General features: G+C 49.2%; 1 protein-coding gene across 4 annotated transcripts in view; it reads left to right on the top strand.

Moving 5' to 3' along the window:
- The first annotated feature begins 2,954 nt into the window (after positions 1-2,954).
- Positions 2,955-26,700, top strand: part of THRAP3 (thyroid hormone receptor associated protein 3) — a 171,361-nt gene continuing 147,615 nt past the window's right edge. For 2 of the 4 annotated variants that reach the window (XM_063954402.1, XM_063954404.1), the window contains exons 1-2: positions 2,955-3,113; positions 9,173-9,229. The gene's annotated coding sequence lies outside the window, so the exon portion shown is untranslated. The remainder of the gene's footprint in view (positions 3,114-9,172; positions 9,230-26,700) is intronic. The other 2 variants (XM_063954399.1, XM_063954400.1) reach the window with 2 other exon arrangements.

The raw sequence follows: 26,700 nt of genomic DNA, 5'->3' as shown, positions 1-26,700 counted from the left end.
CTCCTTGTCGGAGGGAGACCTTGGTAAAGCAGACTTCAGGAGCCTGCGCAGGGGAAACGTCTCGACATTCCAATCTGTACCCCTGGGATACTACTTGTAGGATCCAGGGGTCCTGTACGGTCTCAGCGTCATGCTGAGAGCTTGTCAGAAGCGGTGGAACGCTTCTGTTCCTGGGAATGGGCTGCCTGCTGCAGTCTTCTTCCCTTTCCTCTATCCCTGGGCAGATATGACTCTTATAGGGACGAAAGGACTGAAGCTGAAAAGACGGTGTCTTTTTCTGCAGAGATGTGACTTAGGGTAAAAACGGTGGATTTTCCAGCAGTTGCCGTGGCCACCAGGTCCGATGGACCGACCCCAAATAACTCCTCTTCCTTTATACGGCAATACACCTTTGTGCCGTTTGGAATCTGCATCACCTGACCACTGTCGTGTCCATAAACATCTTCTGGCAGATATGGACATCGCACTTACTCTTGATGCCAGAGTGCAAATATCCCTCTGTGCATCTCGCATATATAGAAATACATCCTTTAAATGCTCTATAGTCAATAAAATACTGTCCCTGTCAAGGGTATCAATATTTTTAGTCAGGGAATCCGACCAAGCCACCCCAGCTCTGCACATCCAGGCTGAGGCGATCGCTGGTCGCAGTATAACACCAGTATGTGTGTATATACTTTTTATGATATTTTTCCAGCCTCCTGTCAGCTGGCTCCTTGAGGACGGCCCTATCTATAGACGGTACCGCCACTTGTTCTGATAAGCGTGTGAGCGCCTTATCCACCCTAAGGGGTGTTTCCCAACGCGCCCTAACTTCTGGCGGGAAAGGGTATACCGCCCATATTTTCTATCGGGGGGAACCCACGCATCATCACACACTTCATTTAATTTATCTGATTCAGGAAAAACTACGGTAGTTTTTTCACATCCCACATAATACCCTCTTTTGTGGTACTTGTAGTATCAGAAATATGTAACACCTCCTTCATTGCCCTTAACGTGTGGCCCTAATAAGGAATACGTTTGTTTATTCACCGTCGACACTGGATTCAGTGTCCCTGTCTGTGTCTGTGTCGACCGACTAAAGTAAACGGGCGTTTTAAAACCCCTGACGGTGTTTTTGAGACGTCTGGACCGGTACTAATTGTTTGTCGGCCGTCTCATGTCGTCAACCGACCTTGGCGCGTGTTGACATTATCACGTAATTCCCTAAATAAGCCATCCATTCCGGTGTCGACTCCCTAGAGAGTGACATCACCATTACAGGCAATTGCTCCGCCTCCTCACCAACATCGTCCTCATACATGTCGACACACACGTACCGACACACAGCACACACACAGGGAATGCTCTGATAGAGGACAGGACCTACTAGCCCTTTGGAGAGACAGAGGGAGAGTTTGCCAGCACACACCAAAAACGCTATAATTATATAGGGACAACCTTATATAAGTGTTTTCCCTTATAGCATCTTTTTTATATATTTCTAACGCCAAATTAGTGCCCCCCCTCTCTGTTTTAACCCTGTTTCTGTAGTGCAGTGCAGGGGAGAGCCTGGGAGCCTTCCCTCCAGCCTTTCTGTGAGGGAAAATGGCGCTGTGTGCTGAGGAGATAGGCCCCGCCCCTTTTTCGGCGGCCTCGTCTCCCGCTCTTAACGGATTCTGGCAGGGGTTAAATATCTCCATATAGCCTCCGGAGGCTATATGTGAGGTATTTTTAGCCAAAATAGGTATTCATTTGCCTCCCAGGGCGCCCCCCTCCCAGCGCCCTGCACCCTCAGTGACTGCGTGTGAAGTGTGCTGAGAGGAAAATGGCGCACAGCTGCAGTGCTGTGCGCTACCTTAAGAAGACTGAGGAGTCTTCTGCCGCCGATTCTGGACCTCTTCTTACTTCAGCATCTGCAAGGGGGCCGGCGGCAAGGCTCCGGTGACCATCCAGGCTGTACCTGTGATCGTCCCTCTGGAGCTGATGTCCAGTAGCCAAGAAGCCAATCCATCCTGCACGCAGGTGAGTTCACTTCTTCTCCCCTCTGTCCCTCGTTGCAGTGATCCTGTTGCCAGCAGGAATCACTGTAAAATAAAAAACCTAAGCTAAACTTTCTCTAAGCAGCTCTTTATGAGAGCCACCTAGAATTGCACCCTTCTCGGCCGGGCACAAAAATCTAACTGAGGCTTGGAGGAGGGTCATAGGGGGAGGAGCCAGTGCACACCACCTGATCCTAAAGCTTTACTTTTTGTGCCCTGTCTCCTGCGGAGCCGCTATTCCCCATGGTCCTTTCAGGAACCCCAGCATCCACTAGGACGATAGAGAAAGGGGGCAGACCAGCAGATAGAAGGGTCGGTGCCGAGCACGCCACGAGTCACACTTTATTAGTTTTACCATCTCTGTACTACTGGCTTTGTGTATGGAATCATTCCAGCTATCTGGCCTTGTGCATGCCCTCCCCTTCTACCGTCACCTGCCCATGCCGAATCCTCCCTGGGTTATAAGATGTCTAATAAACAGGCACGGTGCCATTATTGGGTTAATTTTTTTGCGCTGAACTGCTTGCAGGGGAGTGTGAGCCACTATATGTACTTTGTTCTGACACTATTCTGTATAATTATTAATAAATGTTTTCTATAGACATATAATTGAAAGAATGGCTCATTCTAGCCATCTTGTTTCGTTTCCGTGCCGCACAAACTGCAGCTGAGGTTTGCGCGGATACTTTTCTTTCTGTAGGAATGAGAGACACATGACACAGGCCATGATCGGGATGTTATCAGCTACGCCTGACGTGTACAGGGGCCGGACTACTGCTGCCACTGCCTGCCATTGCCAGGCTGGGAGTAACGCTGCTGCTGCTGCCCTGCGTGACACATAACTCCGGCCCGCCCCCCGGAGAAGGCGTCACACAGCGCGAGCAGTACACTGAGGGGAGGGGCAGCCCTGAGCTGCTCTTCCTTCCTGTTGTTGCAGCGACACTTCCCAGCAGCGACACTTCCCAGCATCCCCTGCGCGCCGGGCAGTGCACCCTGGGAGACCTGAGGCAGCAACTCGCGTTGCTTTCCACGGAGTCTGCGCCGATCGTATAAGGAGGAGGAGAGAGCGGTCTGCAGAGCATACGCCAGGTGAGCAGTCAGCGCCGTTTTTCCTGGGGGCGGACCGGGATCGGGATGTGTCCGTTCGACCCCCCAGCTGCTTAAAACAAATGTGTTACAGCTGATGGCCGCCATTTTATTCCCGGGGCTTCTCCCGCCGTAGCCGGCTGCCTGGCCTTGGCGAGTACGTCCCTTGATTCCGGGTCCCAGCCCGCGGTTTCTAACTCATTGTATCCGCTATTCCACGCATTTGTTGCCTGAGTGGTGTGTAGACTGTAACCTGCTCTAGGTGTACAGCAGGGGCCCCCGCCCGGCCACGGAGTGTATACAGCAGTTGTACAGGGGGCAAAGGGCGCCGGGGAGGTTGCTGCTGACGGTGTCAGCACGGGGGAAGGTAACATGGAGTTTGCACTGTTTACCTGCGGGTTGATCTGTGTGTGAGGAGGAGGGGAAAAGAAGGGAGGGGGCACTTGTGACATGTAAGGTGCAGTCGTTACACATCTTCCCCACAGGAATGATACGTTTCATGCAGTGGTTCTCTACCATTTGTTTTCTGGCTTTCCAGTAATAATTCCCGGGCACATGCTGTGGTAATTACATAATAGCAGTGCTAACTAACCTAAATACAGTAATGGGAGGGAAAAAAAACAACCGAACAGGTAATTCTATCTGACCAGGAACTAAAGAAGTGGAAACACTATTACGTTATAACACTGCCACATTTCCCTGTAAATGGGCTGGACTGCCACGTTTCCTTGTAAATGGGCTGGTGCAAACCAGAAAAACAATCCAAAAGTGAAAGCAGTCGCTGGTTTCATGTGGCTGCTAAGAATTACAAATCCAATCACAATACCATGCCCATAACTAAGCATTTTAAGGGCCATGGTGAGAGGGAAACTTCATTTTGGGGCTAGTAGTTATGGCCATCAGAAAAAGAGTTCTCGGCCACCAATGCTTCCAATGCAAGAGTAATGCATTTCACTTTCAATGTTGGGATTGCAATTGTTGCCACCATTGCACACTTTTCAATGTGTGCTTTCCCAGTGTGTGATTATATGGTAGCGTCTAGTTTACCTTCGTTGAGAGGACCTTTCCCATAACCCCCTGGGTCCATGTCACAATCTATTTGGAAAAGTAAAGTGTGGCAAGCGGAGTGAGACACAGAGGCCAAAGCGTGGCGAACGAAGCGAGCCCGCTAGCGTCCAATGCTGCATAGAAAAAAAAATTACCCCAAACTAACAGAATGAAGAAAACATTTAGGTGCTGTAAGGGCGGAAGTTCTCTCCTGCCCTCTCCTTTTGTCACTTCCAGGTCCTGAGCACAAAGGTAACATAGACACAACCGTGCACAGGGAGGAACACTGACCTGGTGGCAGTGCTCCTTTGCTCAGTCACACACCAGCTGTCCCATTTGTGCATGTGCACAACTGAACCATGAATGGTTTAAATCTAGGACGGGGGAACCTTCGTCCTTCCAGCTGTTGTTGAACTACTCATACCAGCGTGCCTTGCTACAGTTTTGCTATTTGACCATGCTTAAACTGTTGCAGGGCATGCTGGGATGTGTAGTTCCACAACAGCTGGAGGGCCGAAGGTTCCCCATCACTGGTTTAAATGATCAAATGGTTCAGAAATTATCCTTACATCAGAGGTTCCCAAACGCGGTCCTCAAGGCACCCAACAGTGCAGGTTTTAGGTATATCCATGGCTCAGCACAGGTAGTCAATTTTATTTAACTAAGGTACTAATTAAGTTACCTGTGGCCAACCATGGGTACATTTAAAACCAGGACTTTTGGGGTGCCTTAAGGACTGCGTTTGGGAACCTCTGCCTTACATATTCTCTACAATAATGTACACACTTGGACTATTAGATCCTGCCCTTCCTTTGGCCGTGCTGAAGCGGGAGTGTGGTGGGGATGCATAGTCCTCCTGCTGAAGGGAGGTTGTGCTAAAGCAGGCATGTCCAAACTGCGGCCCTCCAGCTGTTGAGAAACTACACATCCCAGCATGCCCAGACATAGCTTTAGCATTCGCTGACAGCAAAACTGTGTCAGGGCATGCTGGGATATGTAGTTTCACAACAGCTGGAGTGCCGCAGTTTGGACATGCCTGTGCTAAAGTCTTTCCCTGCTTCTCTTGCAGCTTTTATTACCTGCACCTTGGCTGTTCCTAGGAGCTTTAGGGCCCTGCATGGAATAGAGATTGGTAATATTCACCTAAAAAGTAGAGTAATGCGTGAACACTCAAAATTGCATTACCAACAAACATTCCCAAAACTCAAGGTAACATCTCACAAATGTCTCCAACATTGCATTAATACCACCTCACTACTTTCCATACACCAAATGTCAGTTTGTTATGCCAGGGTTTCCACAGCCAGTTATTTTTATGCAATCCTCAATGCTGTTCTATCAGCCAGTTGTTTGTACGCACCTCACTGCACATACTTTATTCTAGTTTGCAATGTACAGGTCCCAGTATAATTTGCACATATCATAGTTTTGCAGACTGTATGGAGGCAATTCAGTTGGTAGAAATGGCCACAATATGCTACTTGAATGGTGGCACTTTTAACAGATGGAGTTTCAACACAAAATACAGTAAAGTGAGCTGTCATCCTGGATATGAAGATGTGTATATACATTTTGGATCGGCACTGGTATGGAGCTCACACAGTCCATCTAGGATATCCATGCAATTAAAATGTCATGCCGTATTGTTGATAGTGTGAGTCTGACTTCAGACTGGCCTAACTTATCTACTGGTGTGATGGTACTCATATATGAAACTTTTGTTTTTTAATAGAAGGAATAAAGCCCCATACATACTAGACGAGAAAGTAAAAGATCTTGCTCAGAAGGGCTCATCTAAGCAAGATTTTTTTTACAATCTCGTCCACTGTGTACACTCTGTGTTGTTAACGATGCGCGCTCCCAGCAATCGTTAATGACCCCCTCCCTCGTCTGAACATGTACAGACGAGAGAGAGGTTCTCGTTAATGACAGCCACGCTGCAGATGCAGCATGGGTGTAGTTGTCCTGCCCCCCCCCCCCCTCCCGACCCCCTTGCTCTTGCCGATGCCAGCACCCCGCCATCGCCAATATTGGTCGTGGCTCGGCTAGTGTCTGTGGGCCTTTAAGCAGTCTACCGTTCAGTTCACTAGATCTTGGCTGGCAGCCAGAGCTACCGTTATACCCCTTTCACGTCGCACAAATAACCCGGTATCGACACGGCATATTGCCGTGTCGAAACGGGTCAGTGTGCGATGTGAAAGCTCCTTTGGTGAATCAGCGGGTCGCCTGACCCGGTAATTCAACCCGGTAAAAAAGAAGGGTTATTACCGGGTTGAACACCGGGTCAGGTGCAGTGTGAATGGGAGCCGTTCCGATGCGACACAGCTCCCATTCACAGCATAGGGAGAGGCGGCGCAGGAGATGAGCTCATCTCCCGGCGCCGCCTCCACCCCTGCTGCTGCTGCGCCCCCCGCTGCTATGGCAACCGACCCGGTATATTGCGGGGTCGGAAAGCCAGCAAAGGAGCGCAAATGCCGGATCCCACCCGGTAAGGACACGTTTCTCTTACCGGGTGGGATCCGGCATTTGCAATCTGAAAGCAGCATTAATGTATTACTATATTGAAACAATTTTGCATAATATTTGTTCATCTTCTGCATTGCAGAAAAGCTAATGCTTTAACTGTTTCTAACCACAAGACAGGAAAAAACTCAGTTAGTTTTTCAGTTTTCTGCCCTTGATCCGCAACCCTGGTCTTAACCAGGGTTTTTACCTGATCTGAGCCAGATATGGTATGGTGTGAAAGTGTTCCCGGGTTACTCTACCTTGGTTTTGCCTAAAGTCGCTCAATGGGGTCGATTCAATTCAGCTCCAGTTAAGTCAGCGAAGGCCCGTTCTCGCGGACTTAACAGGCTGAATTGTCGGGAGAACGGGTATTCTCCGACTTAACTCCCCAGCGCGATGCTGATTTCCGACAGAATCAGCCTCGCGGCAGCACTTTTTATCTAGTTTCTTCTCTCGTCCCCCGGTGGTGAGAGAAGAATTCCTGACAATTGAGGGTCACTTGTCGCTGTATTGAATAGCGCAGAGAGTTAATTAAACTGTCAGTGAATTGAATCGACCCCATAGAGCTCTTTTTAATGCCCCTTTCACACCGAGGCATGGAATCTGCAAAAACCCTCGTCTAGTCCAGGGATGTGGAGCTAGGGTACAAAACCTGCATAGACCCAGTTCACACCAACGCATGACCTGGGCTTATTCTAGGTCCTTGTCTCGGTGTGAAACGGGTTTCAACATGAGTTGAAATAATGTTGATTATCCCAGTTCAGACCCAGGATTTTGATGTGAAAGGGTAATGACATGTTTGGGTAAAAAAATAACGGTTCTCTCCATGAAAGTGAATAGATAACAGTGCTTGTCCTCACCAGTGTAAATAAATGCATTTAGCACGGTTCAATGGTAGTACATGTTTGACTGAAGCATGGCCATGGTTGCTTTTTTACACTAGGCCCACATTTCACTGTATTGGCTAACAGCAAATAGTGTGAAGTCCCCCATACATCAGCAATCAATTGGGGCAAACTGGAGTTTTGCAGATGATTGTGTAAGTAAATCTGCAATTAGGATTAGTAAAATCAGGTTGTCCAACATGAAGTATTTCACAGATCAGTTGGGGCTGCAGTTTGCTAGTGTGGGTAACAATCAGCAGATTTGCATACAGTTTCAAGATTGACAGATGTATTTGCTGAAAATGATCTGCAAATCTCTGAAAAATATATAATGTATGGACGCAGATTTGGGAGTCTTAATCTGGGAGAAAAATTCTTAGAATCTGAGAATCTCAGAACCTGAAACGTTGTAGCTAACGGGGACTTGGCATAACATGTATTCTTAATGATGGAGGCTGAAAAACGGTATAAATTGACTGAGACACTTGTGCTGCTGGAGAATCCATCCGCTGCTAGTAAACTTCTTTTATTGACACCTGTAGATAGTTCAAACCTCCCACCGTCATGGTTGACAGTGAGTGGGCAAAAAACAGTGCGCTGCTGAGTCCAGAACCGTAAGGGAAAGTCTCTGGAACCTCCATTATTCTGTTAGTTTGATGGAAGGTTTAGAGAGGAGGATGAGTGAGGAAGAAATTTTCTTTATCAAAAATAGAACATACCACTAACTAAAAAGTGCCTTTTTTTTGTAGTAGAAATTGCTAGGTTTTTTTTTTTAAATCTATGCAAACAAGTTTACGATAGCTAATATTTTTCCTGTAGACATATTTTACATTTTAAATACTGATCTCTAACAATCTGGTTAAGGCAACAATTGCATGTAGGAAGCCATTACATGAGAACTGTTGTCTCATCTGTCCTTCTGTAGTCACCTATCATATAGACTGCCTTTGCGTCTGTCAATCAGTTGATAATCTGTAAGTGCAAGTACATCTAGTCCAGTGATGGGGAACCTTTGGCACTCCAGCTGTTGTTGTACTACACATACCAGCATGCCCTGCTACATTTTTGCTATTTGGCCATGCTAAAACTGTAGTAGGGCATGCTGGGATGTGTAGTTCAGCAACAACTGGAGTGCCAAAGGTTCCCCGTCACTGAATTCTAGTCCAATTGAGGATTAGTGGTTACAAGAGTACTCATTGTGCTCTATTACATGCAACAGATATGCAAGCATTGTTGCAAGTATAGCCTCCCTGGACTAAACCTGGCTACAAATGGTGAGATGTCTTCAGTCAAATTGAAAAGACTTGTAGTTCTTAACAATCTTTCTGAATTAACAAGATAAATCCGTTTATTTGAGCTGTATGTGGGCTGTAATCTACAGGCCGATCCACCAATGCTGATCTAAACCGTTGATCATAGATTTGTCATGAAATCAGCAGTATACAGCATGTTAATCTCATACTTGTTAATTCCGATCAGTCTGAATCGGCTAATCAAGAATTTCCGACATGTTGGATTTTGCCAGGGGAGATGACAGAATTTCCCCAGTACTTCTGATATATGGGCCCCTTTAGTTTTAATAGAATTTTCTTGGATTTATAATGAGGCTCTGTTTTTCCATTTTAGGTGTAAATCCACAGCACTGGTGAGAGTTAATAGTTGTTTATGACAAGCCATTGCTTGGTAAGTGATAAATACACATTTGTTGTGGTAATATTTGTATGGGTATTTCTCTTACGTCCTAGAGGATGCTGGGGACTCCAAAAGGACCATGGGGTATAGACGGATCCGCAGGAGCTTGGGCACACTGAAAAGACTTTGACTGGGTGTGAACTGGCTCCTCCCTCTATGCCCCTCCTTCAGACCTCAGTTAGACTTTGTGCCCAGGACTGACTGGACACTCACTAGGGGAGCTCTACTGAGTTTCTCTAGAAAGACTTTTGTTAGGTTTTTTATTTTCAGGGAGACCTGCTGGCTACAGGCTCCCTGCATCGAGGGACTGAGGGAAGAGAAGTCAGACCTACTTCTACTTAGTTAAGGGCTCTGCTTCTTAGGCTACTGGACACCATTAGCTCCAGAGTGTTCGATCACTTGGTGCACCTAGCTGCTTGTTCCCGGAGCCGAGCCGTCACCCCCCTCACAGAAGCCAGAAGAAAGAAGCCGGGTGAGTATGCAGAAGGCAGAAGACTTCAGTAACGAGGTACAGTGCAGCGGTAGCGCTGCGCTCCATGCTCCCACACACTTTACCAAGGCACTCACAGGGTGCAGGGCGCTGGGGGGGAGCGCTCTGGGCAGCACGTTACTGGGTCTTAGAGGCTGGCAGAAGGCTTTTCGGTGCCTGGGCACCGTTTTCCGTACCCCCGCCGGCATTTTCATTTTTAAATTTTAGCGTGCCGGGAAGGGGCGGGGCTTAGCTGCACAGCTCACCAGCGCCATTTTCTCTCATCCACGCCGCTGCATTGAGACGCTGGCCCGGGACCTCCACGCTCCATATCAAGTAACAGGGAGCAAGTTGTGGGGGGGGGGCACAGATATTTGGTGCAAAATTGTTAATAGCAGCGTTTTCAACATATATTGTTTGGTGGCATATATGGGCGCCGGGGTGTGAGCTGGCATACTCCCTCTGTTTCTCTATCCGGGCTTTACTTGTGGGTCTGTCCCCTAGCTGAGGCAGTGTGTGTGTGTGTCGATACTACGTGTCGGCATGTCTGAGGCTGAGTGTTATTCCCCGGAGGAGGTTGCTGGGGGCGCAGATGCGGGTTTGGAATTAGCTCTGTCGGCGCAGCCGACACCTGATTTACTTGCAATGTTAAGTACACTTAATACAAATGTGGCCTCCTTATCTAATAGGTTAGATAAATCGGAGTCTCAGACTCAGGTGTGGAGGAAATCCATGGAGGATGCTTTGTCTCAGGTGCAGACCCCATCAGGGTCGCAAAAGCGGTCATTTACCCAGTTGGTAGATACGGATACCGACACGAATTCTGATTCCGATGTCGACTTCACTGAGGCTGCTTTACACCCACGGTTAGTTAAGAGTATTCAGTACATGATTGTGGCTATAAAATATGTTTTACATATTTCTGACGAACCTGCGGTGCAGGAAACAAGGATTTGTTTGTTCAAAGGGAAAAAACCTGAGGTGAAATTCCCCCCCCCCCCCCCCCCCCTCATGAAATGAATACGCTTTGTGAAAAGGCTTGGGAGTCGCCGGACAAGAGGTGGCACATTCCCAAGAGAATTTGCATGGCGTATCCTTTCCCCTCTGATGACAGGGAAAAATCGGAGTCGTCTCCAAATGTCGACAAGGCTCTTTCCCGGTTGTCTAAGAAGGTGGCGTTTCCGTCCCCTGACTCGGCAGCTCTCAGGGATCCGGCGGATCGCAAGCTGGAGATGTCTCTGAAGTCCATTTTCGCTAATACGGGTGCATTGCTCAGACCTGCTGTGGCGTTGGTATGGGTGAGTAGTGCTATTGCTAAATGGGCTGAGAATTTAGCTGCTGATATGGATACACTTGATAAAGATAATGTTCTTTTAACTCTTGGTTATATCAAGGACGCTGCAGATTACCTGAAGGATGCGGCGAGGTATGTTGGTCTCTTGGGATCAAGGGCCAATGCCATGGCAATCTCGGCCAGGAGAGCGCTGTGGATCCATCAGTGGAATGCTGATGCCGACTCCGAGAGCTATGGAAGCTCTCCCCTTCAAAGGTAGTGTCTTGTTTGGTGACGGCTTGGCTGATCTGGTGTCTACCGCGACGGCGGGTAAGTCATCTTTTCTTCCTTATGGTCCCACACAACAGAAAAAGGCACCACATCAGCAGATGCATTCCTTTCGTCCAAATAAATACAAACGTGGAAAAGGTTCGTCCTTCCTCGCTTCAAAGGGTAGGGGAAGGGGAAGAATGTTGCCTGCAGTATCAGGCGCCCAGGACCAAAAGTTCTCCCCTGCCTCTACCAAGGCCACCGCATGACGCTGGGGCTTCCCTAGGGGAGTCTGGACCGGTTGGGCGCCGTCTGCGGATCTTCAGTCAGGTCTGGGTTCAATCAGCCCTGGATCCTTGGGTCCTAGCTATAGTATCTCAGGGATACAAGCTGGAGTTTCAGGGGGTGCCCCCTCACCGGTTTTTCATTTCGGCCTTACCAGTGTCTCTTCCGGACAGGGAGGTGGTGAAGGCAGCAATACAAAAGTTGTGTCAGAGGGTCATTGTTCCCGTCCCCCCCGTCCCAACGGGGGGAGGGGTTCTACTCGAGCCTCTTTGTGGTACCGAAACCGGACGGTTCGGTCAGACCGATTCTGAACCTAAAATCCCTCAATCCATACTTGAAAGTTTTCAAGTGCGAGATGGAATCTCCTCGAGCTGTGATTTCCAGCCTAGAAGGGGGGGACTTTATGGCGTCAGTCGACATAAAGAATGCCTACTTACACGTCCCGATATATCCTCCGCATCAAGCTTTCCTCAGGTTTGCGGTACAGGATTCTCATTACCAATTTCAGACGTTGCCGTTTGGGCTTTCCACAGCCTCGAGGATTTTCACCAAAGTCATGGTGGAAATGATGGTTCTCCTTCCCGTATTTGGACGATCTCCTGATAAAGACGAGGTCCAAGGAACGGTTGCTGAGAAATGTGAATTTGTCTCTGTCCGTTCTGCGACAACATGGTTGGGTGCTAAATTTGCCAAAGTCTCAGTTGATTCCGACCACTCGGCTGCCCTTTCTGGGCATGATTCTGGACACGGAGTTACGGAGAGTGTTTCTTCCGGAGGACAAAGCTCTGGAACTGTAGACGATGGTCAGGGAGCTTCTGAGGCCGACAAGTGTGTCGATTCATCAATGTACTCGGGTTCTGGGGAAAATGTTTGTGGCGTACAAAGCCATTTCGTTTGGCAGGTTCCATGCCCGGGTATTTCAGTGGGATCTGCTGAGCAAATGGTCCGGGTCTCACCTGCACATGCACCGGAAGATAAGTCTATCTCCCAGGGCCAGGATTTCTCTCCTGTGGTGGCTACAAAGTTCTCACCTCCTAGGAGGGCGTCTGTTCGGTATCCAGGACTGGGTCCTACTGACAACAGATGCAAGTCTCCGAGGCTGGGGCGCAGTCACCCAAGGAAGAAATTTCCAGGAGAAATGGTCGCTCCAGGAATCTTGTCTCCACATAAATGTTCTCGAGTTAAGAGCCATTTACAACGGCCTGCTACAAGCAAGAAGCCTTCTTAAGGGTCGACCTGTCCTGATACAGTCAGACAACATAACAGCGGTAGCGCATATAAATCGTCAAGGCGGAACAAGGAGCAGGGCGGCTATGGCGGAGGCCACAAGAATCCTTCGCTGGGCGGAACAGCACGTGAGCGCTCTGTCAGCAGTCTTCCTTCCGGGAGTGGACAACTGGGAAGCAGACTTCCTCAGCAGACACGATCTCCATCCGGGAGAGTGGGCTCTTCACCAAGAGGTATTTGCATAAGTGAATGAAGCGTTGGGGAACTCCGTTGATTGACATGATGGCGTCTCGCCTCAACAAGAAGCTTCCGAGGTATTGTTCCATGTCAAGGGACCCCCAAGCCAGTGCAGTGGATGCCCTGGTGACTCCGTGGGTGTTTCAATCGGTGTGTGTGTGTTCCCTCCGCTTCCTCTCATTCCGAAGGTACTGGGAATCATTCGACGAGCAAGGGTTCAGGCGATTCCCGTCGTTCCAGATTGGCCAAGAAGGGCCTGGTATCCGTATCTTCAGGAATTACTAGTGGAAGATCCTTGGCCGCTTCCTCTGAGAGGACCTGTTGTTGCAGGGACCATGCGTGTTTCCGGACTTACCGCGGCTGCGTTTGACGGCATGGAAGTTGAGCGCCAAATCTTAGCTCGAAAAGGTATTCCCGGGGAAGTCATTCCTACTCTCCTTAAGGCTAGGAAGGAGGTTACGGCGAAACATTATCACCGTATTTGGAGAAAGTATGTTTCGTGGTGTGAGACTAAAACTGCTCCTGTGGAAGAATTTCACTTGGGTCGGTTTCTCCATTTTTTGCAGGCAGGCATCGATGCAGGCCTGAAATTGGGTTCCATCAAAGTGCAGATTTCGGCTTTATCTATTTTCTTTCAAAAGGAATTGGCTGTCCTCCCAGAGGTTCAGACTTTTGTGAAGGGTGTGATGCATATCCATCCTCCGTTTGTGCCCCCTGTGGCACCATGGGATCTTAAAGTGGTCTTGCAGTTTCCTATGTCTTCCTGGTTTGAACCTTTGCGTAAGGTTGAGTTAAAGTTTCTCACTTGGAAGGTGGTCATGCTGTTGGCTCTGGCGTCTGCCAGGCGAGTGTCGGAGTTGGTAGCCTTATCTCACAAGAGTCCGTACTTGATCTTCCATTCGGATAGAGCGGAATTGAGGACTCGTCAACAATTTCTGCCGAAGGTGGTTTCTTCGTTTCACATTAACCAACCTATTGTGGTACCTGTGGCTACGGATACTGTGGCAGTTCCAAAGTCTCTTGATGATGTGAGAACTTTGAAAATCTACGTCGCCAGAACGGCTGTTGCCAGGAAAACAGAGGCGCTGTTTGTCCTGTATGCTTCCAACAAGATTGGTCATCCTGCTTCAAAGCAGACTATTGCACGCTGGATTTGTAGTACGATTCAGCAAGCTCATTCTTCGGCTGGGCTACCGGTGCCGAAGTCAGTAAAGGCCGTTTCTACCAGGAAAGTGGGCTCATCTTGGGCGGCTGCCCGAGGGGTCTCTGCACTTCAGCTCTGCCGAGCAGCTACGTGGTCGGGTTCAAACACCTTTGCTAAGTTTTACAAGTTTGATACCCTAGCTGAGGAGGACCTCATGTTCGCTCAATCAGTGCTGCAGAGTCGTCCGCACTCTCCCGCCCGTGTTGGAGCTTTGGTATAGACCCCATGGTCCTTTTGGAGTCCCCAGCATCCTCTAGGACGTAAGAAAATAGGATTTTAGTACCTACCGGTAAATCTTTTTCTCCTAGTCCGTAGAGGATGCTGGGCGCCCATCCCAGTGCGGACTGTTACTTGCAGTGTGTTCTTGCTGGTTACATTAGTTAACACACGAATTGTGTATTTGTTGTTTTCAGCTTGTTGCTGTTGTTAATTCGTACTGTTATCTGGTTTCCTGTTACTCCGGTTGTACGGTATGTTGTGGTGTGGGCTGGTATGTTTCTAGCCATTAGTTTAAACAAAAATCCTTTCCTCGAAATGTCCGTCTCTCCTGGGCACAGTTCCTATAACTGAGGTCTGGAGGAGGGGCTTAGAGGGAGGAGCCAGTTCACACCCAGTCAAAGTCTTTTCAGTGTGCCCAAGCTCCTGCGGATCCCGCCTATACCCCATGGTCCTTTTGGAGTCCCCAGCATCCTCTACAGATTAGGAGAAAAGGATTTACCGGTAGGTACTAAAATCCTATTTCAAGGGCTTTTAATGTTTAACAGTTTTGTACATATGCTTCTGTATTTCTCTGACGTCCTAGTGGATGCTGGGGACTCCGTAAGGACCATGGGGAATAGACGGCTCCGCAGGAGACTGGGCACATCTAAAGAAAGATTTAGGACTATCTGGTGTGCACTGGCTCCTCCCCCTATGACCCTCCTCCAAGCCTCAGTTAGATTTCTGTGCCCGGCTGAGCTGGATGCACACTAGGGGCTCTCCTGAGCTCCTAGAAGAAAGTATAGTTTTAGGTTTTTTATTTTCAGTGAGACCTGCTGGCAACAGGCTCACTGCAACGAGGGACTAAGGGGAGAAGAAGCGAACCTACCTAAGTGGTGGTAGCTTGGGCTTCTTAGGCTACTGGACACCATTAGCTCCAGAGGGATCGAACACAGGACCCAACCTCGTCGTCCGTTCCCGGAGCCGCGCCGCCGTCCCCCTTACAGAGCCAGAAACAAGAAGGTGGTCCGGAAAATCGGCGGCTGAAGACTTCTGTCTTCTCCAAGGTAGCGCACAGCACTGCAGCTGTGCGCCATTGCTCCTCATGCACACCACACACTGCGGTCACTGATGGGTGCAGGGCGCTGGGGGGGGGGGCGCCCTGAGCAGCAATAATAACACCTTGGCTGGCAAAACTAACACCATATATAGCCCCAGAGGCTATATAGGTGTATATTAACCCCTGCCAGAAACGATAAAATAGCGGGAGAAAGCCCGCCGAAAAAGGGGCGGAGCCAACTCCCTCAGCACACTGGCGCCATTATTCCCTCACAGCTTCGCTGGAAGGAAGCTCCCTGGCTCTCCCCTGCAGTCCTGCACTACAGAAAGGGTAAAAATGAGAGGGGGGGGGCACAATTTAGGCGCTATATATATATATATATATATATATATATATATATATATATATATATATATATATATATATATATATATATTTATTATAGGCAGCTATAGGGGAAAACACTCTGTATAGTGATATCCCTGTGTTATATAGCGCCCTGGTGTGTGCTGGCATACTCTCCCTCTGTCTCCCCAAAGGGCTTTGTGGGGTCCTGTCCTCTGTAAGAGCATTCCCTGTGTGTCTGCTGTGTGTCGGTACTGCTGTCGACATGTATGATGAGGATAATGATGTGGAGGCGGAGCAAATGCCTGTGAATGTGATGTCACCCCCTGCGGGGTCGACACCAGTGTGGATGGACTTATGGAAGGAATTACGTGACAGTGTCAGCTCCTTACATAAAAGGTTTGACGACATAGGACAGCCGGCTACTCAGCTTGTGCCTGTCCAAGCGTCTCAAATGTCATCAGGGGCTATAAAACGCCCGCTACCTCAGATGACAGATACAGATGTCGACACGGATACCGACTCCAGTGTCGACGATGATGAGACGAGTGTACCCTCCAATAGATCCACCCGTTATATGATTGAGGCTATGAAAAATGTATTACACATTTCTGATGATACCCCAGGTACCACAAAAAAGGGTATTATGTTTGGTGAGAAAAAACTACCAGTAGTCTTTCCTGCATCTGACGAATTAAATGAGGTGTGTGAGGAAGTGTGGACTTCCCCAGATAAGAAATTGATCATTTCTAAACGGTTAATGGCTGCGTACCCTTTCCCGCCAGAGGATAGGTCACGCTGGGAAACACCCCCTAGGGTAGATAAAGCGCTGACACGCTTATCAAAGAAGGTGGCACTACCGTCTCCGGATACGGCCGCCCTAAAAGAACCTGCTGATAGAAAGCTGGAAAGTACCCTAAAAGCTATATACACACACACACTGGCATTATATTGAGACCCGCTATTGCATCAGCTTGGATGTGCAGTGCTGCTGCTGTGTGGTCAGACTCCCTGTCGGAAAACATTGATACCATGGATAGGGACAATATTTTGCTAACGATTGACCATATAAAAGACGCGGTCTTATACATGCGTGATGCACAGAGGGATATTTGCCGGCTGGCATCAAAAATAAGCGCTATGTCCATTGCCGCCAGACGGGGGTTATGGACTAGGCAATGGTCAGGTGATGCCGACTCCAAGCGGCACATGGAAGTTTTACCCTATAAAGGGGTGGAACTTTTTGGGGAAGGTCTTTCAGACCTCGTTTCCACAGCTACTGCTGGGAAATCGACTTTTTTGCCACAGGCTACCCCACAGCAAAAGAAAGCACCGTATTATCAGGTACAGTCCTTTCGGCCCCAGAAAAATAAGCGGGCTAGAGGCTCATCCTTTCTGCCGAGGGGCAGAGGAAGGGGGAAAAAGCTGCAGCACACATCTAGTTCCCAGGAGCAGAAGTCCTCCCCTGCGTCCTGTAAGTCCACAGCATGACGCTGGGGCTGCTCAGGCGGAATCGGGAACGGTGGGGGCACGTCTCAGGTTTTTCAGCACACAGTGGGCTCTCTCACAAGTGGATCCCTGGGTCCTTCAAGTAGTATCTCAGGGGTACAGGCTGGAATTCGAGACGTCTCCCCCCCGCATGTTTCCTAAAATCTGCCTTGCCGGCAACTCCCTCTGCCAGGGAGGCAGTGTTGGTGGCTATTCAAAAACTGTATTCACAGAAAGTGATCGTCAAGGTACCCCTCCTTCAGCAAGGACAGGGTTACTACTCCACAATGTTTGTGGTACCGAAACCGGACGGTTCGGTGAGACCCATCTTAAATTTAAAAGCCTTGAACACTTATATCAAAAGGTTCAAGTTCAAGATGGAATCGCTCAGGGCGGTTATTGCGAGCCTGGAGGAGGGGGATTACATGGTATCCCTGGACATCAAGGATGCGTACCTGCATGTCCCCATTTACCCTCCGCACCAGGAGTACCTCAGATTTGTGGTACAGGACTGTCACTATCAGTTCCAGACGCTGCCGTTTGGGTTATCCACGGCACCGAGGGTCTTTACCAAGGTAATGGCCGAAATGATGATACTCCTTCGCAAGAAGGGAGTTTTAATTATCCCCTACTTGGACGATCTCCTGATAAAGGCGAGGTCCAAAGAACAGTTGATAGTGGGGGTGGCACTTTCTCAGGAAGTGCTACAACAGCACGGCTGGATTCTAAACATTCCAAAGTCACAGCTGGTCCCGACGACACGTCTTCTGTTCCTGGGAATGATTCTGGACACAGACCAGAAAAGAGTGTTTCTTCCACTGGAAAAAGCCGAGGAATTGTCATCTCTGGTCAGAGACATCCTAAAACCAGGAAAAGTGTCGGTACATCAATGCACACGAGTCCTGGGAAAAATGGTAGCTTCGTACGAAGCAATTCCATTCGGAAGGTTCCACGCAAGGACGTTCCAGTGGGACCTGTTGCACAAATGGTCCGGGTCCCATCTCCAGATGCAACAGCGGATAACCCTATCGGCCAGAACCAGGGTGTCGCTGCTGTGGTGGCTGCAGAGGGCTCATCTACTAGAGGGCCGCAGATTCGGAATACAGGACTGGGTCCTGGTGACCACGGATGCCAGCCTTCGGGGCTGGGGGGCAGTCACAAAGGGAAGAAATTTCCAAGGACTGTGGTCAAATCAGGAGATTTCTCTTCACATATCCTGGAGCTAAGGGCCATTTACAATGCCCTAAGCCAGGCAAGACCCCTGCTTCAACACCAGCCGGTACTGATCCAGTCAGACAACATCACGGCGGTCGCCCATGTAAACAGACAGGGCGGCACGAGAAGCAGGATGGCGTTGGCAGAAGCCACAAGGATTCTCAGATGGGCAGAGAATCATGTGTTAGCACTGACGGCAGTGTTCATTCCGGGAGTGGACAACTGGAAAGCAGACTTCCTCAGCAGGCACGACCTCCACCCGGGAGAATGGGGACTTCATCCAGAAGTCTTTCAAATGCTGGTCAACCGGTGGGAAAAACCACAGGTAGACATGATGGCGTCCCGCCTCAACAAGAAGTTGAAAAGATATTGCGCCCGGTCAAGAGACCCTCAGGCGATAGCGGTGGACGCTCTAGTGACACCATGGGTGTACCAGTCGGTTTATGTGTTTCCTCCTCTACCTCTTATACCCAAGGTACTGAGAATAATAAGGCGGCGAGGAGTGAAAACCATACTCGTGGTTCCGGATTGGCCAAGAAGAGCTTGGTACCTGGAACTTCAAGAGATGCTTACAGAGGACCCTTGGCCTCTGCCGCTCAGACAAGACCTGCTGCAGCAGTGACCCTGTCTGTTCCAAGACTTACCGCGGCTGCGTTTGACGGCATGGCGGTTGAACACCGGATCCTGAAGGAAAAGGGTATTCCGGAGGAAGTCATCCCTACCCTGATCAAAGCCAGGAAGGATGTCACCGCAAGACATTATCACCGCATTTGGCGAAAATATGTTGCTTGGTGTGAGGCCATGAAGGCCCCGACGGAGGAATTTCAACTGGGTCGATTCCTGCACTTCCTGCAAGCAGGGGTGACGTTGGGCCTCAAATTGGGGTCCATAAAGGTCCAGATTTCGGCTGTCGATTTTCTTCCAAAAAGAACTGGCTTCACTGCCCGAAGTTCAGACTTTTGTCAAAGGAGTACTGCATATTCAGCCTCCTTTTGTGCCCCCAGTGGCACCTTGGGATCTCAATGTGGTTTTGGCATTCCTGAAATCACATTGGTTCGAACCACTTAAGACTGTGGAATTAAAATATCTCACGTGGAAAGTGGTCATGCTGTTGGCCTTGGCGTCGGCCAGGCGGGTTTCAGAATTGGCGGCTTTGTCTTGTAAAAGCCCTTATCTGATTTTCCATATGGATAGGGCAGAATTGAGGACTCGTCCTCAGTTTCTCCCTAAGGTGGTCTCAGCTTTTCACTTGAACCAACCTATTGTGGTGCCTGCGGCTACTAGGGACTTGGAGGATTCCAAGTTGCTGGACGTGGTCAGGGCCCTAAAAATTTATATTTCCAGGACGGCTGGAGTCAGAAAGACTGACTCGCTGTTTATCCTGTATGCACCCACCAAGCTGGGTGCTCCTGCTTCTAAGCAGTCTATTGTGCGCTGGATTTGTAGCACTATTCAGCTGGCGCATTCTGCGGTAGGCTTACCGCAGCCAAAATCTGTAAAAGCCCATTCCACACGGAAGGTGGGCTCATCTTGGGTGGCTGCCCGAGGGGTCTCGGCTTTACAACTTTGCCGAGCAGCTACTTGGTCGGGGGCAAACACGTTTGCAAAATTCTACAAATTTGATACCCTGGCTGAGGAGGACCTGGAATTCTCTCATTCGGTGCTGCAGAGTCATCCGCACTCTCCCGCCCGTTTGGGAGCTTTGGTATAATCCCCATGGTCCTTACGGAGTCCCCAGCATCCACTAGGACGTCAGAGAAAATAAGATTTTACTCACCGGTAATTCTATTTCTCGTAGTCCGTAGTGGATGCTGGGCGCCCATCCCAAGTGCGGATTGTCTGCAATACCTGTACATAGTTATTGTTACAAAAATCGGGTTTTGTTGTGAGCCATCTCTTCAGAGGCTCCATTTGTTATCATACTGTTAACCGGGGTTCCTATCACGTGTTATATGGTGTGATTGGTGTGGCTGGTATGAGTCTTACCCGGGATTCAAAAATCCTTCCTTATTGTGTCAGCTCTTCCGGGCACAGTTCCTAACTGAGGCTTGGAGGAGGGTCATATGGGGAGGAGCCAGTGCACACCAGATAATCCTAAATCTTTCTTTAGATGTGCCCAGTCTCCTGCGGAGCCGTCTATTCCCCATGGTCCTTACGGAGTCCCCAGCATCCACTACGGACTACGAGAAATAGAATTACCGGTGAGTAAATTCTTATTTCTCTAACGTCCTAAGTGGATGCTGGGGACTCCGTCAGGACCATGGGGAATAGCGGCTCCGCAGGAGACAGGGCACAAAAATAAAGCTTTAGGATTAGGTGGTGTGTACTGGCTCCTCCCCCTATGACCCTCCTCCAAGCCTCAGTTAGGTTTTTGTGCCCGTCCGAGCAGGGTGCAATCTAGGTGGCTCTCCTAAAGAGCTGCTTAGAAAAGGTTTTTAGGTTTTTTATTTTCAGTGAGTCCTGCTGGCAACAGGCTCACTGCATCGAGGGACTTAGGGGAGATAATTTCAACTCACCTGCGTGCAGGATGGATTGGATTCTTAGGATACTGGACACCATTAGCTCCAGAGGGAGTCGGAACACAGGTCTCACCCTGGGGTTCGTCCCGGAGCCGCGCCGCCGACCCCCCTTACAGATGCTGAAGATTGAAGGTCTGGAAACAGGCGGCAGAAGGCTCTTCAGTCTTCATGAAGGTAGCGCACAGCACTGCAGCTGTGCGCCATTGTTGTCACACACTTCACACCAAGCGGTCACGGAGGGTGCAGGGCGCTGGGGGGGGGCGCCCTGGGCAGCAATATTTAATACCTTTATGGCAAAAGAATACATCACATATAGCCATTGAGGCTATATGTATGTATTTAACCCATGCCAGTTATCTAAAAGTACGGGAGAAAAGCCAGCCGAAATAGGGGGCGGAGCTTATTCTCCTCAGCACACAGCGCCATTTTCCTGCTCAGCTCCGCTGTGAGGAAGGCTCCCAGGACTCTCCCCTGCACTGCACTACAGAAACAGGGTAAAACAGAGAGGGGGGGGCATTTTTTTGGCGATATTTTGATATATTTAAGCTGCTATAAAGAACAACACTTATATAAGGTTGTTCCCATATATATTATAGCACTTGGGTGTGTGCTGGCAAACTCTCCCTCTGTCTCCCCAAAGGGCTAGTGGGGTCCTGTCTTCGATAAGAGCATTCCCTGTGTGTCGGTACGTGTGTGTCGACATGTATGAGGACGATGTTGGTGTGGAGGCAGAGCAATTGCCGATAATGGTGATGTCACCCCCCAGGGAGTCGACACCGGAATGGATGGCTTTGTTTATGGAATTACGTGATAATGTCAGCACATTACAAAAATCAGTTGACGACATGAGACGGCCGGCAAACCAGTTAGTACCTGCCCAGGCGTCTCAGACACCGTCAGGGGCTGTAAAGCGCCCTTTACCTCAGTCGGTCGACACAGACCCAGACACAGACACTGAATCTAGTGTCGACGGTGATGAAACAAACGTATTTTCAAGTAGGGCCACACGTTATATGATCACGGCAATGAAGGAGGCTTTGCATATCTCTGATACTGCAAGTACCACAAAAAGGGGTATTATGTGGGGGGTGAAAAAACTACCTGTAGTTTTTCCTGAATCAGAGGAATTAAATGATGTATGTGATGAAGCGTGGGTTAACCCAGATAGAAAAATGCTAATTTCAAAAAAGTTATTAGCATTATACCCTTTCCCGCCAGAGGTTAGGGCGCGCTGGGAAACGCCCCCTAGGGTGGATAAGGCGCTCACACGCTTATCAAAACAAGTGGCGTTACCGTCTCCTGATACGGCCGCCCTCAGGGATCCAGCTGATAGGAGAATTGAAACTACCCTAAAAAGTATATACACACATACTGGTGTTATACTGCGACCAGCCATCGCCTCAGCCTGGATGTGCAGTGCTGGGGTCGTCTGGTTGGATTCCCTGACTGAAAATATTGATACCCTGGATAGGGACAGTATTTTATTGACTATAGAGCAATTAAAGGATGCTTTCCTTTATATGCGAGATGCTCAGAGAGATATTTGCACTCTGGCATCGAGAGTAAATGCGATGTCCATATCTGCCAGAAGGAGTTTATGGACGCGACAGTGGTCAGGTGATGCGGATTCCAAACGACATATGGAAGTATTGCCGTATGAAGGGGAGGAATTATTTGGCGTCGGTCTATCGGATCTGGTGGCCACGGCAACTGCCGGAAAATCCACCTTTTTACCTCAGACCCCCTCCCAACAGAAAAAGACACCGTCTTTTCAGCCGCAGTCCTTTCGGTCCTATAAGAACAAGCTGACAAAAGGACAGTCATATCTGCCTCGGGGCAGAGGAAGGGGTAAGAAAGGGGCACCAAGCAGCCCCTGCCCAGGAACAGAAGCCCTCCCAGGGTTCTGCAAAGCCCTCAGCATGACGCTGGGGCCTTACAAGCGGACTCAGGAGCGGTGGGGGGTCGACTCAAGAATTTCAGCGCACAGTGGGCTTGCTCACAGGTGGACCCCTGGATTCTGCAGGTAGTATCTCAGGGTTACAGGTTGGAATTCGAGAAGTCTCCCCCTCGCCGGTTCCTAAAGTCTGCTTTGCCAACGTCTCCCTCAGACAGGGCGACGGTATTGGAAGCCATTCACAAGCTGTTTTCTCAGCAGGTGATAGTCAAGGTACCCCTCCTACAACAGGGAAAGGGGTATTACTCCACGCTATTTGTGGTACCGAAGCCGGACCTATTCTAAATCTGAAATCTTTGAACCTGTACATACAAAAATTCAAGTTCAAGATGGAGTCACTCAGAGCAGTGATAGCGAATCTGGAAGAAGGGGACTTTATGGTGTACCTGGACATAAAGGATGCTTACCTACATGTCCCAATTTGCCCTTCACATCAAGGGTACCTCAGGTTCGTGGTGCAAAACTGTCATCAGTTTCAGACGCTGCCGTTTGGATTGTCCACGGCACCTCGGGTCTTTACCAAGGTAATGGCCGAAATGATGATTCTTCTGCGAAGAAGAGGCGTATTAATTATCCCTTACTTGGACGATCTCCTGATAAGGGCAAGGTCCAGAGAACAGCTGGAGGACGGAGTAGCACTAACCCAACTAGTGCTGCAACAACACGGGTGGATTCTGAATTTTCCAAAATCTCAGTTGACCCCGACGACACGTCTGCTGTTCCTGGGAATGATTCTGGACACGGTTCAGAAAAAGGTGTTTCTTCCGGAGGAGAAAGCCAGGGAGTTATCCGAACTTGTCAGGAACCTCCTAAAACCAGGGAAAGTGTCTGTGCATCAATGCACAAGAGTCCTGGGAAAGATGGTGGCTTCTTACGAAGCGATTCCATTCGGCAGATTCCACGCACAAACTTTTCAGTGGGATCTGCTGGACAAATGGTCCGGATCGCATCTGCAGATGCATCAGCGGATAACCTTATCGCCACGGACAAGGGTGTCTCTTCTGTGGTGGTTGCAGAGTGCTCATCTGTTAGAGGGCCGCAGATTCGGCATACAGGACTGGGTCCTGGTGACCACGGATGCCAGTCTGAGAGGCTGGGGAGCGGTCACACAGGGAAGAAACTTCCAGGGAGTATGGTCAAGCCTGGATATGTCTCTTCACATAAATATACTGGAGCTAAGAGCGATTTACAATGCTCTAAGTCTGGCAAAACCCCTGCTTCAGGATCAGCCGGTGTTGATCCAGTCGGACAACATCACGGCAGTCGCCCACGTAAACAGACAGGGCGGCACAAGAAGCAGGACAGCAATGGTAGAAGCTGCAAGGATTCTTCGCTGGGCGGAAGATCATGTGATAGCACTGTCAGCAGTATTCATTCCGGGAGTGGACAACTGGGAAGCAGACTTCCTCAGCAGACACGATCTACACCCGGGAGAGTGGGGACTTCATCCAGAAGTCTTCCACATGATTGTGAACCGTTGGGAAAAACCAATGGTGGCTATGATGGCGTCCCGCCTCAACAAAAAACTGGACAGGTATTGCGCCAGGTCGAGACCCTCAGGCAATAGCTGTGGACGCTCTGGTATGTGTTCCCTCCTCTGCCTCTCATACCAAAGGTACTGAGAATTATACGGCAAAAGGGAGTAAGAACGATACTAGTGGCTCCGGATTGGCCAAGAAGAACTTGGTACCCGGAACTTCAAGAGATGCTCACGGAGGATCCGTGGCCTCTACCTCTAAGACCGGACCTGCTTCAGCAGGGACCGTGTCTATTCCAAGACTTACCGCGGCTGCGTTTGACGGCATGGCGGTTGAACGCCGAATTCTAAGGGAAAAAGGCATTCCGGAAGAGGTCATTCCTACACTGGTAAAAGCCAGGAAGGAGGTGACTGCACAACATTATCACCGCATTTGGAGAAAATATGTTGCGTGGTGTGAAGCCAGGAAGGCCCCCACGGAGGAATTTCAACTGGGTCGATTCCTACATTTCCTGCAAACAGGATTGTCTATGGGCCTCAAATTGGGGTCCATTAAGGTTCAAATTTCGGCCCTGTCGATTTTCTTCCAGAAAGAATTGGCTTCAGTTCCTGAAGTCCAGACTTTTGTAAAAGGAGTACTACATATACAGCCCCCGGTTGTGCCCCCAGTGGCACCGTGGGATCTTAATGTAGTCTTGGATTTTCTCAAATCCCATTGGTTTGAGCCGCTCAAATCGGTGGAGTTGAAGTATCTTACATGGAAAGTAACCATGCTACTGGCCCTGGCTTCAGCCAGGAGAGTATCAGAATTGGCGGCTTTATCATATAAGAGCCCATATCTGATTTTCCATACGGACAGGGCAGAACTGCGGACACGTCCTCATTTTCTGCCTAAGGTGGTGTCAGCGTTTCACCTGAACCAGCCTATTGTGGTGCCTGCGGCTACTAACGATTTGGAGGATTCCAAGTTGTTGGACGTGGTCCGGGCATTGAAAATATATATTTCAAGAACGGCGGGAGTCAGAAAGTCTGACTCACTGTTTTATATTGTATGCACCTAACAAGATGGGTGCTCCTGCTTCTAAGCAGACAATTGCTCGTTGGATTTGTAGCACAATTCAACTTGCACATTCTGTGGCAGGCTTGCCACAACCTAAATCTGTCAAGGCCCATTCCACAAGGAAAGTGGGCTCATCCTGGGCGGCTGCCCGGGGGGTCTCGGCATTACAACTCTGCCGAGCTGCTACTTGGTCAGGGGCAAACACATTTGCAAAATTCTACAAATTTGATACCCTGGCTGAGGAGGACCTTGAGTTCTCTCATTCGGTGCTGCAGAGTCATCCGCACTCTCCCGCCCGTTTGGGAGCTTTGGTATAATCCCCATGGTCCTGACTGAGTCCCCAGCATCCACTTAGGACGTTAGAGAAAATAAGAATTTACTTACCGATAATTCTATTTCTCGTAGTTCGTAGTGGATGCTGGGCGCCCATCCCAAGTGCGGATTGTCTGCAATACTTGTACATAGTTATTGTTACAAACAAATTCGGGTTGTTCTTGTTGTGAGCCGTCTGTTCAGAGGCTCCTACGTTGGTCATACTGTTAACTGGGTTCAGATCACAAGTTATACGGTGTGATTGGTGTGGCTGGTATGAGTCTTACCCGGGATTCAATATCCTTCCTTATTGTGTACGCTCGTCCGGGCACAGTATCCTAACTGAGGCTTGGAGGAGGGTCATAGGGGGAGGAGCCAGTACACACCACCTAATCCTAAAGCTTTATTTTTGTGCCCTGTCTCCTGCGGAGCCGCTATTCCCCATGGTCCTGACGGAGTCCCCAGCATCCACTACGGACTACGAGAAATAGAATTATCGGTAAGTAAATTCTTATTTTTTTCACATTGTTTTTTTTATCCAGCTTTTTTTAGATCTTAAAGGGTTATGGGGGGAATTCAATTTTGCTGTGCTGTGATCAAGCGCCCATTAGCCGTGACAGTCACTTTTTTTTTCTTGCAGCATACGGAGGTGAGAAAAATGTGTGACACGTCCATAGTTTGGGCACCCAAGGCAACCAGACACAGACTTTCGATGCCCAGTAGAGATCGTTAGTCGGGTTTAGCCGCGCAAAGCTTTCAGACACGTTAAATGCTAAATAAAATCTGATCAGAGCAACAAGTGAATTGCTCTGATAGACACTCATTACTATAGAAGGCCAGCAGGGGACGCGTGGTTCAGTTGAATGCCC

This window comes from Pseudophryne corroboree, chromosome 2 (assembly GCF_028390025.1).
Source record: "Pseudophryne corroboree isolate aPseCor3 chromosome 2, aPseCor3.hap2, whole genome shotgun sequence".
Classification (NCBI taxonomy): domain Eukaryota; kingdom Metazoa; phylum Chordata; class Amphibia; order Anura; family Myobatrachidae; genus Pseudophryne; species Pseudophryne corroboree.
The sequence above is the reverse complement of the archived record's forward strand: the minus strand, read 5'-3'. Positions and strand labels throughout refer to the sequence as shown.